This window comes from Engraulis encrasicolus, chromosome 19 (genome assembly GCF_034702125.1).
Source record: "Engraulis encrasicolus isolate BLACKSEA-1 chromosome 19, IST_EnEncr_1.0, whole genome shotgun sequence".
NCBI lineage: Eukaryota > Metazoa > Chordata > Actinopteri > Clupeiformes > Engraulidae > Engraulis > Engraulis encrasicolus.
The window spans coordinates 3,162,452-3,182,515 of record NC_085875.1 but is presented as its reverse complement, the minus strand read 5'-3'; the positions used below and the strand labels follow the sequence as shown (position 1 = coordinate 3,182,515).

Here is a 20,064-nt window from a genome sequence, read left to right as displayed (position 1 = left end):
AAACGGCGGACATGGGGACGCGCTTCGCGGTTAGTCACGATCCATTCGAGAGTAGCATCCAACTGCAGTTTGCAGACGTGGGCAGGTCTGGATGTCTGAGATCTCGCCCCTCCCATTTTGGATCTCGCCCCCCCTATTTTTCCTATTATGGTAGTCTGTACAGTCCCACACCATCCCGACGTCACCCTATTTGAGAATTTGCGCCAAATGTCTTCTCCGGCGAATGCATAGTACACTTTATTCAATGCACACAGCTTGTGTCGTGTCGTGTCTTGTCGTTTGGAGTGCTATGTAGAACTATACTAAACACTGGTACGGCGTTCATTTTAGGACATTATCAGATATCAGACTCAGGTATCAGACTCACATAAAACTCTGTCAGTCTCAGGGAGAAAATTGTCATCCTCAGACGAAACTTTGTCGTCCTCAGAAAAAAAAATCATCCTCAGACAAAACTTTGTCATCCTCAGAAAAAACATTGATGTCCTCAGAAAAAACGTTGTCATCCTCGGAAAAAAGGTTGTCGTCCTCAGAAAAATAGTTGTCGTCTTCAGAAAAAATGACATCAGTTCTCAGCATCAGCCTCAGAAAAAAAATTCTCATCATCAGACAAAACTTTGTCGTCCTCAGAAAAAACATTGTCATCCTCAGACAAAACTTTGTCGTCCTCAGACAAAACTTAATCATCCTCAGACAAAACGTTGTCATCCTCAGACAAAACTTTGTCGTCCTCAGAAAAAACATTGTCATCCTCAGACAAAACTTTGTCGTCCTCAGATAAAGCTTTGTCGTCCTCAGACAAAGCTTTATCATCCTCAGACAAAACTTTGTCATCCTCACAAAAAAAATTGTCATCCTCAGACAAAACTTTGTCATCCTCGGACAAAACTTTATCATCCTCAGACAAAACTTTGTCATCCTCACAAAAAAATTGTCATCCTCAGACAAAACTTTGTCATCCTCGGACAAAACTTTGTCATCCTCTGACAAAACTTTATCATCCTCAGACAAAACTTTGTCATCCTCACAAAAAAAATTGTCATCCTCAGACAAAACTTTGTCGTCCTCAGAAAAAACATTGTCATCCTCAGACAAAACTTTGTCGTCCTCAGATAAAGCTTTGTCGTCCTCAGACAAAACTTTGTCGTCCTCAGACAAAACTTTATCATCCTCAGACAAAACTTTGTCATCCTCACAAAAAAATTGTCATCCTCAGACAAAACTTTGTCATCCTCAGAAAAAAAATTGTCATCCTCAGACAAAACGTTGTGGTCCTCAGACAAAACTTTTATCATCCTCAGAAATTTTTTTTGTCATCCTCAGACAAAAAATTGTCATCCTCAGACAAAACTTTGTCGTCCTCACAAAAAATTGCCATTAAACAAACTGCAACATTTTATTTTAGCGTTACATCTATTAGCACTTATTCATACAATATTAATGCCTGTGTAAGTAACTTCTAAGTCAGGTACTAAGCAAAATCAGACAGTTGTTGTTAGACATTTATTGGCAAATGTCTTGTTCATGTACAATAAGGGATTTATTACCAATATAACCATAGTAAGGACCTAGTAGACCTAGATTTATATTTATCAATAAGTAGTAAGTGCCAGAATACAAAATGTATAAGCTCCAGACACACTGTGTGAACAATATATATATATATAACGATTTGAAAAACGATTTCCTTTGCATTTTCCTCCTGGAGTAAATACATCCTATGGAGAAAACCATGAGTGCTTGAAAGACACATGGATCAAAAGCCTAGTCAAGTTGTTGTAGTTAACTTGGGTTTGGGAGCAATAAAAACCTTCAGAGGAGGGACAGTTGGGACAGTTTCTTACACTCCCAGTTGTATGATAATAAGTTAGGCGACAGGCCTTCATTGACACAACAGAGGAGACATCGGGATGCATATAGAAATGAATGTGTAATGAATGTGAATATAGACATAAATGTGCAATATGTTGTTCAGCCCTTTTACTGGGAGGAATTTTGAAAAACTGGCCCTGTGACCAGCACCCCTTATGTAGAATGTGAACGCCTATGTGTGTGGGGAAAAAGGCATAGCCTACTCTCATAGACCCTTTTCATCTGTGCGTTAACAATTGCACAGTGCTCCTAAATTGTTATCTGTGCTCCTATTTTGTCTTTTGTTTTTTTTCATTGCATAGACCCCTGCATGAGGGCCGAATGAAGTGTGTTGCAAACAGAAATGATTCTCTGTACTGCATTTTTTAAATATATAAATGACAGTGTACATGGGTAAAACATGTCATGGGTTAGATCTTATGTAATTTCTCAAAACATAAATGGCTGAAATGTAGACCTATAATCCCCCCCAATTACATAAATCCCGGCTGCCCTGCCCCCATGGTTTCCAAAATTTCTGTGGGAAACACAGGGTCACTATTCCAAAGCGAGGCATTGCACAGCCCAGATGGCTAGGATGTGAAAAATTATGTGAAAATAATAATAATTCAAAAAATCTAAAATACACACAAAGAAGAGGTTAGCGCTAATTAGCCTACAGAAGGCAGGCTATAGTAGTAATATTAGTGTACCATACAGTTTTAATGGGAATTTTTTAACAGCAAACTGCCCTTATAACCCTTTACATATGTATCATGGAAATGTTCTTATTACAACATTACTTGGTCTAAACATGCATCAAACACCACTATACTCAATGTAATCTTAAGTCCATAAGGGCCTGGTGTCGGCCATTTTGAAAAAGAGGCCTTTCCTGAATCTGGTTTTGGCTGATTTTTAATATGTTGTTAAGTAGATCTGATAGTACTTTAAACCACTGAAAAACCTTTTGTTAGATTTTTTGGGGTGTTAAGTCATACATGCACTTGACTATAAAGCTAGCATATCAACATTGCCAAATAAAAAAGAAAAATAATATAAAATATAGCTGCAAGCAGCAATTCAGGCCAAAACAGAAAACCTGCAAGTCGCCACGGCGACAGAGAGAGCTGACCAGGCAGACGGTCAGAGGGACGCACAGTGAATTTACACAAGCAAGCCCAAATTTGATGCATAACCCCTTATGCTAACTGCAGTACACCCTAATCGCCAGCTCTGCTGGTGGCGCTAGAGGATTTGGGGTGAGGGCCTATATTTTAATGAGTACTCAGCAGACTGTGAAGAATGTGTTTGTCAAAATCCAACTCAATTTGTAGGAAAAAGCATTTTTTAATTTTCACAAAATCCAAAATGGCGGACATTTCATGACTGCTGATATGTGAACGGTACCACCAGATTTCAAATTGAGCGTACGGTTCAAAAGTTACAGGCAAAAATGTAGCTAAAACTTTGACCTGTTGGTGGCGCAAGAGAGTTTGAGCTAGAGACATGTAATAGACCTTTGATAGGTCATGAGATAGACAAGCATATATGTGTGAATTTTCAGGAGATTCTGACAAGGGGTTCCCAAGATATGACCTCACTTCCTGTTTGGTGACTTTTAGGCCGTTTTTGATTGGCTTTCAAGGGTTGTTCAGCTTGGTCCAGAGATCATGTGTACCAACTTACAGGAAATTTCAACAAAATTTGAGCTTAAAATAGCAATTTTATTGATTTTCACAAAATCCAAAATGGCGGAAAAACTATCAGGCAGAAAATGACATCATAGGATGCGTTGGGTTCGCCTCAGCCCAAGGATTACAGGGATACCAAGTTTTTGAAAATTGGTCCAGTGGTTCAAAAGTTACAAGCAGACAATATTATGCCACTACACCATCAAGTAGGTTCACAGTGCTTAAATAAATGTCATATCCTCATGACAAAGTTTTGTCTGAGGATGACAATTTTTTTTCTGAGGACGACAAAGTTTTGTCTGAGGATGACATTTTTTTTTCTGAGGACGACAAAGTTTTGTCTGAGGATGACAAAGTTTTGTCTGAGGATGACAATTTTTTTCTGAGGACGACAAAGTTTTGTCTGAGGATGACAATTTTTTTTCTGAGGACGACAAAGTTCTGTCTGAGGATGACAAAGTTTTGTCTGAGGATGACATTTTTTTTCTGAGGACGACAAAGTTTTGTCTGAGGATGACAAAGTTTTGTCTGAGGATGACCATTTTTTTTCTGAGGACAACAAAATTTTATCTGAGGATGACAAAGTTTTGTCTGAGGATGACAAAGTTTTGTCTGAGGATGACAAACATCTATCTGAGGATGACGAAGTATTTTCTGAGGATGTCCTAAAATGAACACCGTACACTGGACATAGAATCATTCATCAATCATAATAGGATATTCGATGGCGGTAGGCCCAAGTGTAGCACACCAACATACATTGATGACTCTATAGCTGCTTAAATTTGGACAATAATAATGCCTAGTGTAATTGCGGTGTGAAGTTTGTATCAAGTCTCGTCGTTTGGAGTGTTAAGTACATATATTTAGGCTACTAAACACTGGACATAGAATCATTCGTCAATCATAATAGCGCACCATAGGCCTATTTGAGAAAGGGACCCAAATGTCGGCGAATGCAGTGGGCTTAATATGCACACAGCTTGTAGGCTATCGTGTCTCGTCGCTCACTTCTCACGGTCATCCTTCAGACGGCCAAACTTGCCCTCGTAGATGGTCAGGGACTGTAGAGCTTCCTCAGGACGCAGGCTGCCCTGTGACCACAAGGGAAAAACACACAAATGCTGTAGTTACGCAGGACTTTTGACAATCAGAGACTTGTAGAGACTTGCTTTTGTTTAAATAACCGAGTTTTTCGATATGCTGATATGGAACGTGAAAAAAATACATCATTAAAGCTAAAGATGACCAATGATCCAGGAGATATGGATTAGTAGCCGAACCGAGAATCAAATTCCTGACAATAAAATCAAAACACCCGAGTCAGTTTGTCCTGAAGAGAAACATGTACTGGTACATTTATATAGTTTAGTATAGTTTATCATAATGACCGGAATTCCCTGGCGCAGCATATGGGCAAAAACTTCCCAATATCTCAAAAAGTACTTTTCAGGATACAATGATAAAAAAGTGCAATTTAGTTTTGTTAAATTATTCACCAACTCAAAGCTGCTACTGCACTATTAGTCTGAGGATTACCTGAAGCCACACGATAAACACATTTCAGCAGTTAATTTCTTTAAAATTTGAGTTTTCAAGACAGTCAGACACAGACACAGACACAGACACAGACACAGACACACACACACACACACACACACACACACACACACACACACACACACACACACACACACACACACACACACACACACACACACACACACACACACACACACACACACACACACAGAGAGACACACAGAGAGACACACTTACAGCGACAGGCTTGGTCTTCTCCCAGTCTGCCAGCAGGTCTGTTGTGCGGTTCTCCACGGCGCGGTCCTCCTGCACGATCTTCATCTGCAGGTTGGCCACCTGCTGCTGGATGGCCGTGTCCTTGCGCTTTGTGATGTCGCTGAAGGTGCCCCACTCGCCCTCGATGTTGTCGATGTACAGCCAGGACGGCGGGAACTGGAAACGCTGCTTCTCCAACCGCTGCCCATTGCGGAACAGCTACAGACATTTATAGTAAGAAAGGGATTGTATCGTTAATATAGAGTTTAGTGAAATGCATTATAATTAAATGACAGACAATTTCCTGTCATCCTGAACTCTGATGTTTTACATATGGTGAAAAGGCAATTTTTCTCTGCAAGTTAGGCTAGGTGGTGGTGCAAAATCAAGATAAAATAAAAACCCTGACTGTTGACATGATGTGTAAGTAGGGTTTACATGCAACGATAAGTAACAGTGAGAATATTTTAGTTTATTCATGTTGCCTTGTTTGGGCTACTACTGGGCACAGATCTAAATTTAATGTAATTTAATTTAATGCCACTGCAGCACAGCGTGATCATTTTGAAGTCATGCGTGACTTGCTTTTCGACCCGTGAAGGCAACTCTCGTTGTAATGAGCTGGCTGGGCAAGAGGGTGTGGGAGATGGGAGGGAGAAATCCGACACATCGGACCTTTACAGCACCACGCACCGTGGTAAGGACAGGACAGCTAGAGTTGACTAGTCACACTGATTCCATTACAGCATTGTTTACTGTATCTACTGCAACTGCTATGATGACATCAGCGCTGAGTGACAATCTAGACATGCTCCCTTCATGTCAAGCCTCTCGGTCAGTCATCCCTTTTCCAGCCAGGTCAGATTTGCCAATTAGGTTAAAAGGGTGCCGTATTAAATAAACAAACAAAAAACACTGGAGCGAGAAAAAAAAGTCAAAGAGGTAAAGAGTCACTTTCTGTGCATGGAACTTTTCCACCCCTGAAAAATTCAGCAGGCGGTTTCACTTTCACTCACATCCACTTGCTTCTCGAATGCCTTGATCTTGCGTTTGAGCGCCTGCACATAGGTGATGAAGGTCACGGCATCAGAGGTGCTGGCGGTGTCCACGGAGTGCTGCTCCAGCTCTTGGCGAGACTACCATGGAAGACACAAAGAAGTACAAGTTATGGTGAGAAGAACACATGAAGAAGTACAAGTTATGGTATGAAGATATGAAGAAGTGCAAGTTATGGTGAGAAGAACAGGCGTCCAAGTGAACACTTGCATAATAGTTATGATGAAAGATGATAATGCATTGTACAGGGCATCTTTTTGAGAGTGTTTAGGCTGTATCACAATAAAACATTCAACAGAACTTGGATCAGCAGCAGACACGTTTTTCCATTTCCATTCATCAGAAAATTGGGAACCAATAAAGTTCAACATTGTTTTCAGGTAATGATACACATTTTTTGAGCAAAGTGCAAAGTGAACTATTCGACAGAAAGTGAGGTGTTTTCATTCTCATTGACAGACATGGGGTCAAAAATCACCTTGGAGATCTGCGAGTGGAAGTCCTGCATGTTGTTGCCCAGCATCTGGCCAAACCTGCTGAGCACCTCCTTGTGCCAAGAGTCATACTTGAGGTTCACCTTCGACTGGACCTGCATACCCAAGGAAAGAAAGAATTGTTCACAATAGCCATTCAAGAAATTGAAACCAAATGCAAATTACTACAATACTTCAAAGACTTCCTGCCTAAAAAGAACACCATGACTGCTTTTAACATTTCCAAAAAAAAAACACTTCTGGTTTAAAAAATAAATAAATAAATAAAATTAAAAAAATATCACACCTTTGCTATGTACATACTATATGGCTGCTGACAAAGTCACGTTTGCATTGCACTACTTGTATATGGATCCTGACAATGTCCCTCGTACCTTGCCGTAGTCAATGACCACAGGGCCAAACTCCTTCCTGGTCTCAGCGTTGTCGAAGGTGCCCCTGGCCTTGCGGATCTGCACCAGTAGCGCCTGCCACTTGGTGAGGTCCTCTTCCAGCCGGTTGTAGATGTTCTCCGCCTGCATGTCCCACAGGCACTGGTACTGGAGCCACACCTAGTGAGGGGAGGGCCAGGGAGCACAGCAAATGGTAAATGGTCTGCATTTATATAGCACCTTTCCATTCCTTCGAGCACTCAAAGCACTTAACATTGTATGCCTCACATTCTCCCATTCACACTCACATTCACACACCGGTGGCCGTGCCACGCAGGGTACCACCCTGCCACCAGGAGCAACTTGGGGTTATGTAAAAAGTATCTTGCTCAAGGACACAAAGATGGGGTCACGCCGAGCGGGGCTCAAACCTGCAATCTTTGGGTTGCCAAACGGCTCCTCTACCACCTGAGCCTAGCCTGATAAACCAGACTAAATGTGGATGTCTAATTTAGTCTGGCCTCGATGCATAATACATCCGAAGATTGTTGATGAGAACAACCTTCCCTCAAAACCCTGCCCGCTTTGATTCAAAACACATCTTTGCGTTGTAATTGGTTTGCCAGATTCATGGCATTCTGGCTTCATTGAATCATTATGCGAGGCCAGACCCACCCGTAGACAAAACATTTTGCCGTCCAGCGGGTGGCGCTGGTTCACCAGGCTAACCTGAGCCACCACCGCCCCCCAGGGTCAGCAAAGGGTGGTCATTCACGTGAAGGCTGGCCTCTTAATTTCAAAAGCTCATCAAGTGTTCACTCCAAGTTAACCTACAGTACAAGCTCAACTATTGCAGGGATGGCAAATCAACTAAAGCTGTCTTTTGTGATGGGTTTTTCAAGTGCACTCCAGATGTGAGGTGGATAAAGAACTATTTGCTACTTTTACACGAGACATTTAATTCGGAATTAACTGACTTTAATCCTGAATCAATCTTAATTACACTTTGAAAATGTCATGTAAACACCTCTCAATTCGGAAAGGGAAAGATCAAAGTAAACTCGACAGAACTATTTAACTCTGAACTATTAATTCGGAATAAAAAGCATCATGTAACAGGGATTCTTGAGAGATGGGACAAAACATGTTCGGGAGATAAAACTCCTGTTTGTGCTTAAAATGTAATTAACTATTGCAACAAAATTAACTGGAATGATAGAAGAAGAAGTTTTGTACACTAAAATATGATTTCATATTTATATAGTTTAATTTTTTTATTTTTTTTTTAGTTTACACGTTGCAGTGTGACATCAGTACCTTCAAAACCCCATGTCCGAAAGCAAGATTTAGAATTTGACAATACCATAATAATTGAGTTAAGATGCAGTCCCAAACTACGGGCAATAACCCCAAATGTATATCATTGGTTAAGACACGTACGCCGATGCTTATTGGCTATTCGCCCGGATATGGTGTACATTTAAAGACAACATGGCGGGTGAGTACGACCAGAGAAATTAGAACACAGGGAGAAGGCTCAGTCTCATTGGTTCCCATTGTAGCCAGTTAGCTTTGCATGCATACTGCAGTAACGAGCGTAGGCCAGTCCTTCATGTGGGAAAATGTATGGAATGGAAAGGGGAACCCATGCTAAATACATTGCTACTGCCATTTCCAGTCACAAATATTATCAACAAAACATTCCTGGTAAGCACTATGACTGTTGTTTAAAGGGGTATGCCACTATTTTGGGGCTTATTACAGTTAAAATCGTTGGCTGGGGTTTATAAAGGTGTTAAAGTGTCTTATTTTTCATGTTAAGCGTTGTCTTGCTTTAAGACAAGTTAAAAGAGGGAATATGTCGCTAAGCTAGTGAAAGTCAATGTATCCGTGTAGCCTTGTAGCATGCTACATGGATACATTGACTTTCACTAGCTTAGCTACATATTCCCTCTTTTAACTTGTCTTAAAGCAAGACAACGCTTAACATGAAAAATAAGACACTTTACCACCTATATAAACCCTGGCCAACGATTTTAACTGTAATAAGCCCCAAAATAGTGGCATACCCCTTTAACAATAGGCTATATTGACAAATCGTTCAGGTGTGTAGTTTTACAGCAGGTTAGAAGATTTCAACCTGTACTCGCTAGCATCGTGCTAATATTTATGGGTTTGGCCCCATAAAAATTGAGCTTTGTGACCCAGTATATAATAACCTAGTGGCGCAAAATAATCGAAACGCTACTCAAATGGGGTCTTATTATTTCTAGCGTCGAACTTAATATTAATATTTCAGGACAAAAAAATATAAAAAATCACAAAAATTATAATGGTAGAAAACTCCATTGACACCCATTCATTTTACACTGTCCCGTGGTTAGGGTTAGCCAGTTGTGACTAGTAGCTAGTTCCGTGAGTGAACACGTTCCAAATTTCAACACGCCCATTTGGGACTTGATTAACACTATACAAAAACTTTGACACCAAAAGTAACTCTGTATCTTGAAAATACCCCCCCTTGAAAATGAAAAAAATAACCCAAAAGTGACATTTTCTGCCCATTCCGCCTGGTATGCATAAGCTATTTTTACTGTTTGCTTATATACCGTTGCATAAATGCTTTCAAATCCATTTGATACTTAATTAACACTATTAATAGAATAAATGTTACACCTCAAAGTGACTCTGTATCTTGAAAATAACCCCCCACCCCTCTTTAAAATGAAAAAAACGAACACAAAAAAAGAGTTTTTACCTGTTCTGCCCTTTGTATGCATTCACTATTCTTACAGTCTGCCAATATATATTACAGGCTCTAGGCCCAATAAGAGGACATACGACATTGGTGAATTCAGGCAAATTGGGCCACTTTGGGCCATTCACTTGCAAAAAAGTGACCCAATTGCCCTGAATTCTCCATACATGAAATAGACATCAAAAGAAGGAGAGAGGGGGAAGAAATGTTGCATACGCATGTAGAAAAATACCATCAGTCATGACAGTCTTAAGAGGCAGCCATACCAGTGCTTCTACATGATTGATATCTGACAGAGCTACATCTGGGGCTTGTGAGAATCCTTATAATACAGTTTTGAGAGATTTTCAGACAACAAATGAACTTAAACATCAATTTCTTAAAGAGAGCCTGTTAAGTAGGCCTACTTAGCCCTGAGTCATAAAATACTTTACTGCAACTTCAAGGGATTTCCATGAATATAGTCAAGCAATCATTATATTACTTCATTATGCTACTTGGAATTTACGCAGGGTCTTTTTTGCAGCTGACCCATAATGGGGCTGCATACATAGGAGTACAGTAAGCATGAAACAAGTTTACTTTCACATCATCAGAACCAACTTGTCTTACTAACATATGTGCATACATGCAACACTCATCTCTGTCTATATGTCAGTATCAGCTCCCTTCTCAGTGATAATGTGCCCAAGATATTTTGTACTGCTTGATAAACATATTGATTGCCCTGGCAGATAAAATGTTAGAACTTTACAATCTTCCTTGGCTCTATATATCAACACAACAGTCTTTTTTGCATTATACTGTACATCAAACTCAACCCCATGCTCAGAGCACACATTCAGGAGTTGCTGAAACCCAACAGTGTTGGGGGACATAATAGCCAGATCATCTGCATACATCAAATGGTTTAAAACCATGTTTCCTATCAGACATCCTGTCTTACACCTCCCCAGTTGTTTGGAGAGGTTGTCCATGTATTGTTTGAACAGGGCTGGAGATAGGAGTCCCCCTTGTCTAACTCCATTGCCTACACAGACAGGAGTAGATAGATTGTTTCCACATTTCACCTGCATATGTTGATTCGCATACCAGTAAACCAGAATACGTATGATGCACCTCAAGCTTTAACCCAACTAGAGACAGAAGTAAGGTCTCAATTTGCTGTAGAGCTGCCATTATGCTTCCTGTAAAGGGGTGGGGAACCTTTTTCATTCGAAGTGCCACTTCAGATTGCTCCAAGGGCCGTAAAAGTCCTCCAAGGGCCGTAACTATGAACGCAAACCAGGATTTCCCCCTGCACTTAAGGCCTATATTGAAGGCAGCCACCTTTACAACAGACCCCACCTTCTCTAGGTCCCCTGAATATAACTTAATTGTATTGCAAATTGAATTTTAAGATTCCTTTACAAAATATGTCATAGTTCATATGAAGCTGCATAATATCAAAATTATATCGGGGGACGGATAAAACGGCCTCGAGACAGGTTCCCCTCCCCTGTCCTAGTATATGGCACTGTATATCCTTGTAGTATCCTTGTCAAAGACCTCATCAGATTCCCCAGCACTTTTCCAACGTCCAAACATAGTGTTGTCTACTTCAATCACAGCTGAGCTCGCCTCACTGATAGAATATGACTGTCTGCTGCGGATTTCAACGGTTTGCTTGCAGTCAACCAGCAGCCACAATGTATTATGTAAATGTACCTTATCACATTAGAACATTGCAACATCTGACAGGTGAACCAAAGTATTCTCTCAAGACATTTATATGTATCTTTAATGATAAAAGGGGGAAAATGGGGCAAAAAACATGTCCGATTTAGTTTTTTGGGTGGGGTGGGGGGTTTATTTCATGATAGGTACCAACTTCCAATACAAAATATCTCTCAAATGACCCAATGCACCATCCCTGAAGTGGGCGTAATCATTTTCCAAAATGATCCAATAACTGAGTGCGTTGCAATATGCGACCTTGCCTCCTCCACTTGCTTCTCGTCATGATGACATCACTGACAACAGCATTATGTTTCAATATCTTGCAAAAGCTCAATTGTAGAGTCTTTTTCTCATTTGCAATTGGGATGGTGAATGAAAAACAGTCCCTCAAAAGTTGTTGTGGCTAGGCTGACAGCTGGGAAACTTTATAGTTTTCTCCACGGAGGAGGGGCCAGGAGGCGGGACGAGGAGAGAAGCGCAAGTGGAGGAGGCAAGGTCGCATATTGGAACGCATTCAGTGTAGTGTAGACGCAGCGCAGCGTAGTTGCTGCCAGAGGTGGACAAACCAAGCAGACACAGTAAATGCACCCTGTCACCAGTAGAGGGCGACCTGCATTCATTAGTTACAGTCCAGTGTGAAGCATGTTCCAAATGAGCTGGAGTGCGTTACAATATGCGGCCTTGCCTCCTCCACTTGTGCTTGTTTCCTTGTACCAGGAAGTAATATGTCATGATGACATCACTGACAACAGCATTATATGTCAATATCTTGCAAAAGCTCAATTGTAAACTCTTTTTCTCATTTGCAATTGGGATGGTGAGTGAAAAACAGTTCCTCAAAAGTTGTTGTGGCTAGGCTGACAGCTGGGAAACTATTGTTTTCTCCACGGAGGAGGGGCCAGGAGGCGGTGGGAGGAAACAAGCACAAGTACACAACAAGCACGAGGAGGCAAGGCCGCATATGAAAGAAAGTGAAAGTGAAAGCCCATTGTCATTGTGACACATCACTCCACAGCACACAAGTGAACACTGCACACTGCACACAATGAAATTGCATTTATGCCTCACCCGTGCAAGGGGGCAGCTAGCCCTCAGTGGCGCCCCATTGGGAGCAGTGTGGTGGGACGGTACCATGCTCAGGGTACCTCAGTCATGGAGGAGGATGGGGGAGAGCACTGGTTGATTACTCCCCCCACCAACCTGGCGGGTCGGGAGTCGAACCGATAACAGACTTTAGAACCGCTGAGTAACCCCAGTACAAAACTTACTATTAATTCTGTGTTTAGCAATTTATTGTTGAATATTGTGATTGATAATCCGAGGATTTTATGAGACGGTCCTTGACCAAGGATTTTATGAGACGGTCCTTAAATTACATTTTAATTAATTTGATTATTAATAGTAATTAATTCACAATTAATTAAATTCCCAAACGAGATTTTTACCTTCAATTCCTGGTATAGCCGCATGAGGAGTAAATCCACACGCAGCTTCCCATACATTAACGCAACTTCAATTACATTACTAGTGCGGTCCGTGTAAGAATTCCAATTCTTACGCGACTGTACCTACATAAGCATACCTTTGAAGGAGAGCAGAGTTAAGGCATCGAACCAAATGTATAGCAGGCACTTTAGCACCACATGACCTGGCAGGGTTACTGTATGCAAACTGTTAGTACATAATTCCAAAGTACTTGGGCCAGCAATCTATTTCAGCTCATTCAGCAGTTCAGCAGATAGAGTACATGTATAGTATAGGCTTTTCATCATGCCTCGTGTCAATAACACAGCTTCTGCTCAGAATCACATCAACCACAGTAGCTTAAACTGTTACCTAGAGCAGGGGTTCTTAACCTGGGGTGCAGGCACCCCCTGAGGCTGCGCCAGTGATGTCAGGGGGTGCGCCGAATTTTGTTTGTGTTGAGGTTGTCATGGAAATTCTGCTCTTGAACATTATAATTTGGCCAAATCAAAACCAAATTACATGTTTTGGTCCCCATGTAAAGTTATATATATTAGCAAAAATCATTGTAATTAGTCACTTAAATCACTGTTTAGTGCGTTTAGCTTGGGGGTGTGCTGCTTGTCTTGGGCACAGGTAAGGGGGTGTTTTTTTTTTAAAGAACCGCTGACCTAGAGGTATAAAGGTATTCATATACATTTACTACTAATGTAAAGGTATAAATACTTGGGTTTAGAAATATTTATTTATAAATAAAATAAATTTATAATATATAATTGAAGATCCCGGTTCAAGTAAAAGTTCAAAAGAATACACTTTATGAGCTACTTTATGAGCTACTTCAAGACACACAAGCTTCACATAACACTCTACAGAACGCCTGGTAAGCACTAGCAATTCTGCCATTTTCTTTTTACTGTGGGAATTTCTCTGTTTTCATGCTGTTGTACATGACATACGATTTAGAAATAAGATTAGATTCAGATTTAGACATAAGATTTAGAAATGAAAATGCTGATGTATGATTATGTATTGATGTGAAATCTCCTGCAGGATACCTTGTTTAATGACCACATTACTACAGTATATCCTCCTTTGACCATATTTGCCAACACTAACAAAGTTCATAGTTATGTTGAATTTAAAACTATTTTGCCTTTGTCTTTTGTCTTTTAGAGCAGGCACGTTTTGAGAAGAAGCGAAAGGTCAACCTACAATTCCAGACGCTCAAGGTCAGTGGAATAATCTCTCTCAGCACCTGCTGCCTCAACCTCTCTAACACTACGGTGTGCAAATTGTATTCTGTATTTGTCTATTCAGTCTTACGTGTAGATGTGGTAAGCTATATCGTAGTTTTGCATTAGCCAAATATTTTAGCTCTCTTCTTGATTAGCGATGGACAAAGAAACAGAAGGCCCTCCATAATTTTCCTTAATTTTCAGAGTGATTCCCAATAAATTGAAAAACTTCATAGCCTAGCTGATGGTATTGATGGTTATTGTGTAATTAGCTATTCCCTGCACATTCCCTGGATACTGTAGTCCAAGACAAGTAACTCATTTTTACAGGTAAAACAGAATTAAATATATTTTCTCACCCTATATTTTTTGGGGGCCAGAACATTCTTAAGTTCCTAATTGAGGTAATGTGTTGAATTCTCAACATAGACTGCCACTGTAGTGTGCGCCGTGAAACCTTCTGACTTACAGGAAATCAGGTGGCTGTGTGTGACGGTTGGCTCTGCAGCTGCACATTACAAACAAGTTGCATGACACCACAGTCACAGCACACCACACCGAACGTTCACTCTCCCTATACACCACTAGTGCATCTTCCAGTTTCATTTTTGCACATTTGGATATCCGTCATTTAACACTCGAACATCACACATTGTTTCATTTAGTTCCTGACCAAATATTCCTGCATGCTTGCTCAAAGGAGTGCAATATAAAATTCAGTCTATTTACCATAAAAGGTAATTTATCACCCTGTGCACCGTGAAACCATTTGACTTACAGGAAATCCGGTGGCTGTGCGTGACGGTTGGCCCTGTGGCTGCACATTGGAAAGAAGTTGCATGACACCACACCACACCACACGTTCATTCTCCCTACCAGAGAGTAACAAGTAACAAAGCCCATAATACTTGTTTAATGTACTTAAGAAGAAATGTTGATACTTTCCACTTATTTTTCTGTAATTATTTTTTCACCATTCATTTTACTTCTACTCAGATTTTGAAGCAATTATATAGACTTCTATAGTTACATTTATAGAATAGCCCTCTTATTTCGCCACTTTCACTCAGGGGGCGAAAATGAAATGCACCCCATCATCAAGCAGCCAATCAATGAAGCTCAGCCTGTCATTGGCCATTCAGGATTTGAAGGGTTGGGATGTTCGCTGACAGGGAAGCGTGCACTGATAAGCATACCTTTGAAGGAGAGCAGAGTTAAGGCATCGAACCAAATGATGTGGTGCAGGCAGTTTAGCACCACATGGCCTGGCAGGGTTACTGTATGCAAACTGTTAGTACATAATTCCAAAGTACTTGGGCCAGCAATCTATTTCAGCTCATTCAGCAGTTCAGCAGATAGAGTACATGTATGGTATAGGCTTTTCATCATGCCTCGTGTCAATAACACAGCTTCTGCTCAGAATCACATCAACCACAGTAGCTTAAACTGTTACCTAGAGCAGGGGTTCTTAACCTGGGGTGCAGGCACCCCCTGGGGGTGCGCCAGTGATGTCAGGGGGTGCGCCGAATTTTGTTTGTGTTGAGGTTGTTACGGAAATTCTGCTCTTGAACATTATTATTAGGCCAAATCAAAACCAAATTACATGTTTTGGTCCCCATGTAAAGTTATAAAGGTACTGATTAATGTAGCAAGCAAAAATCATTGTAATTAATCACTTAAATCACTGTTTAGTGCGTTTTGCTTGGGGGTGCGCTGCTTGTCTTGGGCACAGGTAAGGGGTTGTTTAAAAAAAAAAAAAGTTTAAGAACCGCTGACCTAGAGGTATAAAAGTATTCACATTTACTACTAATGTAAAGGTATAGATACTTGGGTTTAGAAATATTGCCGTGAAACCTTCTGACTTACGGGAAATCAGGTGGCTGTGTGTGACGATTGGCTCTGCAGCTGCACATTACAAACAAGTTGCATGACACCAAAGCCACAGCACACCACACCGAACGTTCACTCTCCCTATACACCACTAGTGCATCTTCCAGTTTCATTTTTGCACATTTGGATATCCGTCATTTAACACTCGAACATCAAAACATTGTTCCATTTAGTTCCTGACCTAATATTCCTGCATGCTTGCTCAAAGGAGTGCAATATAAAATTCAGTCTATTTACCAAAAGGTAATTTATAGTGGTGGGCCGTTATCGGCGTTAACGTGCTGCGATAATGTGAGACTCTTGTCGCGCGATAAATAAAATATCGCACGTTAATCTATTCTCGAAATATGGGTTTTGGTATGCACATCACCATAGCGTTCCATTGACAGACGCTTTCAGACTGCGCTCCAGTCGCTTTCTCCTCTCCACCTGTTGCTTCAGCAGACCTACTAAATATGAACAGTGTTTGCATGCTGAAAACATTAATCCCTCTGCCGTGGTAGGTGTTGTTTGAGTGCTTTTTCATAAGTGGTAGACTAAAGAGATGTTATTGTTTGAGGTGAAGCATAGAGACATTATTGTGTGTGAGTAGCCTACCAGCCCGACATAGCCTACATTTCCTCTCGCATTGCATGGAACACATAAACAACTTCCAGAAATCTTGCCTGTGCCATAATTGCAAAATATTCCGTGCGATATGCATTTTGAAGATTGTCAAACTAAAACTGCCAATATAGCCTACTCTCGCTGAATGTTTGTGTTGCATTGGCGCATTTGCGACTCAGTGAGATATTCTCATGTCAGACGGTAATAAAACTCGCGGTTGTCGCGCTTGATTTTTTTTTTTGCAAACTGAATTAATTTCGAGTTGTAACGCCTCTGGAATTCTAACTCTGAGAACAACTGTCAGGTTTAGGCCAAATTGCCGTGGGCCAGTGCTGTTGGTTCTACATATCCAGTAGCCTGCCTCTGCTGAGGGCTGCTGAGCTTACTTGTGCGCAGAGCTCCTCCCTCTCTTAAAGGAGCCGCTGCTCTTTTTAACAGTCAGTAGCAGATTCTCTCTCTCTCTCTCTCTCTCTCTCTCTCTCTCTCTCTCTCTCTCTCTCTCTATTAGAAATGCTGAATTGTTGTGGTCATTTTGTTTAAATAGCCTAATTGTTTGATAGATGTATCTGTATTTGCCTCTATAGCGCTATTCATTTTGAAATTTTAGTATCTTATAACTGTAAATGCTTCCTATTGGACACACTTTGCACATATTGCAGTGCGTTTTTTTTCATCACCAAGTATCAACATGACCATTTTTTGAAAATGAGATGCATTTTGGAAAAAAAAGGGTTTTTTTCCGGCATTATTTCGCTAGCGCGCCATTTCTGAATGAGCCATTTTGATATAGATTAATCTAGATTAATTTCAAAATTACAGTGAGATTAATCTAGATTAAAAAAATGAATCTATGCCCACCCCTAGTAATTTATCACCCTGTGCACCGTGAAGTGAAACCATTTGACTTACAGGAAATCCGGTGGCTGTGCGTGACGGTTGGCCCTGTGTGGCTGCACATTGGAAAGAAGTTGCATGACACCACACCACACCACACGTTCATTCTCCCTACCAGAGAGTTACAAGTAACAAAGCCCATAATACTTGTTTAATGTACTTAAGAAGAAATGTTGATACTTTCCACTTATTTTTCTGTAATTATTTTTTCACCATTCATTTTACTTCTACTCAGATTTTGAAGCAATTATATAGACTTCTATAGTTACATTTATAGAATAGCCCTCTTATTTCGCCACTTTCACTCAGGGGGCGAAGATGAAATGCTCCCCATCATCAAGCAGCCAATCAATGAAGCTCAGCCTGTCATTGGCCATTCAGGATTTGAAGGGTTGGGATGTTCGCTGACAGGGAAGCGTGCACTGATAAGCATACCTTTGAAGGAGAGCAGAGTTAAGGCATCGAACCAAATGTATAGCAGGCACTTTAGCACCACATGACCTGGCAGGGTTACTGTATGCAAACTGTTAGTACATAATTCCAAAGTACTTGGGCCAGCAATCTATTTCAGCTCATTCAGCAGTTCAGCAGATAGAGTACATGTATGGTATAGGCTTTTCATCATACCTCATGTCAATAACACAGCTTCTGCTCAGAATCACATCAACTACAGTAGCTTAAAATGTTACCTAGAGCAGTGGTTCTTAACCTGGGGTGCAGGCACCCCCTGGGGCTGCGCCAGTGATGTCAGGGGGTGCGCCGAATTTTGTTTGTGTTGAGGTTGTCACGGAAATTCTGCTCTTGAACATTATTATTAGGCCAAATCAAAACCAAATTACATGTTTTGGTCCCCATGTAAAGTTATAAAGGTACTGATTAATGTAGCAAGCAAAAATCATTGTAATTAATCACTTAAATCACTGTTTAGTGCGTTTTGCTTGGGGGTGCGCTACTTGTCTTGGGCACAGGTAAGGGGTTGTTTAAAAAAAAAGTTTAAGAACCGCTTACCTAGAGGTATAAAAGTATTCAAATTTACTACTAATGTAAAGGTATAGATACTTTGGTTTAGAAATATTCATATATAATTGAAGATTCCGGTTCAAGTAAAAGTTCAAAAGAATACACTTTAATAGCTACTTTTAAAGTAAAAAGTACAAGTAATGAAAAGGGAAACAATGCTGTTGAGGCTACTTTCACTTTCCTTCCTTTCCTACTGCTATAAAAGCAGCCGTCTGCACACTCTTCCTCACACTTCAGCACCTCAGACGACCAGACTGAACTGCAGATCACGACAACCAGCTTCACATTGTACTCTACAGAACGCCTGGTAAGCACTAGCAATTCTGGCATTTTCTTTTTACTGTGGGAATTTCTCTGTTTTCATGCTGTTGTACATGACATACGATTTGGAAATAAGATTAGATTCAGATTTAGACATAAGATTTAGAAATGAAAATGCTGATGTATGATTATGTATTGATGGGAAATCTCCTGCAGGATACCTTGTTCAATGACCACATTACTATATCCTCCTTTGACCATATTTGCCAACACTAACAAAGTTCATAGTTATGTTGAATTTAAAACTATTTTGCCTTTGTCTTTTAGAGCAGCCATGTTTTGAGAAGAAGCGAAAGGTTAACCTACAATTCCAGACGCTCAAGGTCAGTGGAATAATCTCTCTCAGCACCTGCTGCCTCAACCTCTCTAACACTACGGTGTGCAAATTGTATTCTGTGTTTGTCTATTCAGTCTTACGTGTAGATGTGGTGTAGTGGTAAGCTATATCGTATGTTGCATTAGCCAAATATTTTAGCTCTCTTCTTGATTAGCGATGGAAAAAAAACAGAAGGCCCTCCATAATTTTCCTTAATTTTCAGAGTGATTCCCAATAAATTGGAAAACTTCATAGCCTAGCTGATGGTATTGATGGTTATTGTGTAATTAGTTATTCCCTGCACATTCCCTGGATACTGTAGTCCAAGCCAAGTAACTCATTTTACAGGTAAAACAGAATTAAATATATTTTCTCACCCTATATTTTTTGGGGGCCAGAACATTCTTAAGTTCCTAATTGAGGTAATGTGTTGAATTCTCAACATAGACTGCCACTGTAGTGTGCGCCGTGAAACCTTCTGACTTACAGGAAATCAGGTGGCTGTGTGTGACGGTTGGCTCTGCAGCTGCACATTACTGTACAAACAAGTTGCATGACACCACAGCACACCACAC

At 40.6% G+C, this 20,064-nt stretch overlaps 1 long non-coding RNA gene across 1 annotated transcript; it reads left to right on the top strand.

Moving 5' to 3' along the window:
- The first annotated feature begins 14,045 nt into the window (after positions 1-14,045).
- On the top strand, positions 14,046-19,905 carry LOC134469946 (uncharacterized). The gene is made up of 4 exons (XR_010039097.1): positions 14,046-14,087; positions 14,381-14,436; positions 19,090-19,159; positions 19,441-19,905. It is a non-coding gene; the product is annotated as an uncharacterized LOC134469946 (long non-coding RNA).
- The last annotated feature ends 159 nt before the right edge of the window (positions 19,906-20,064 follow it).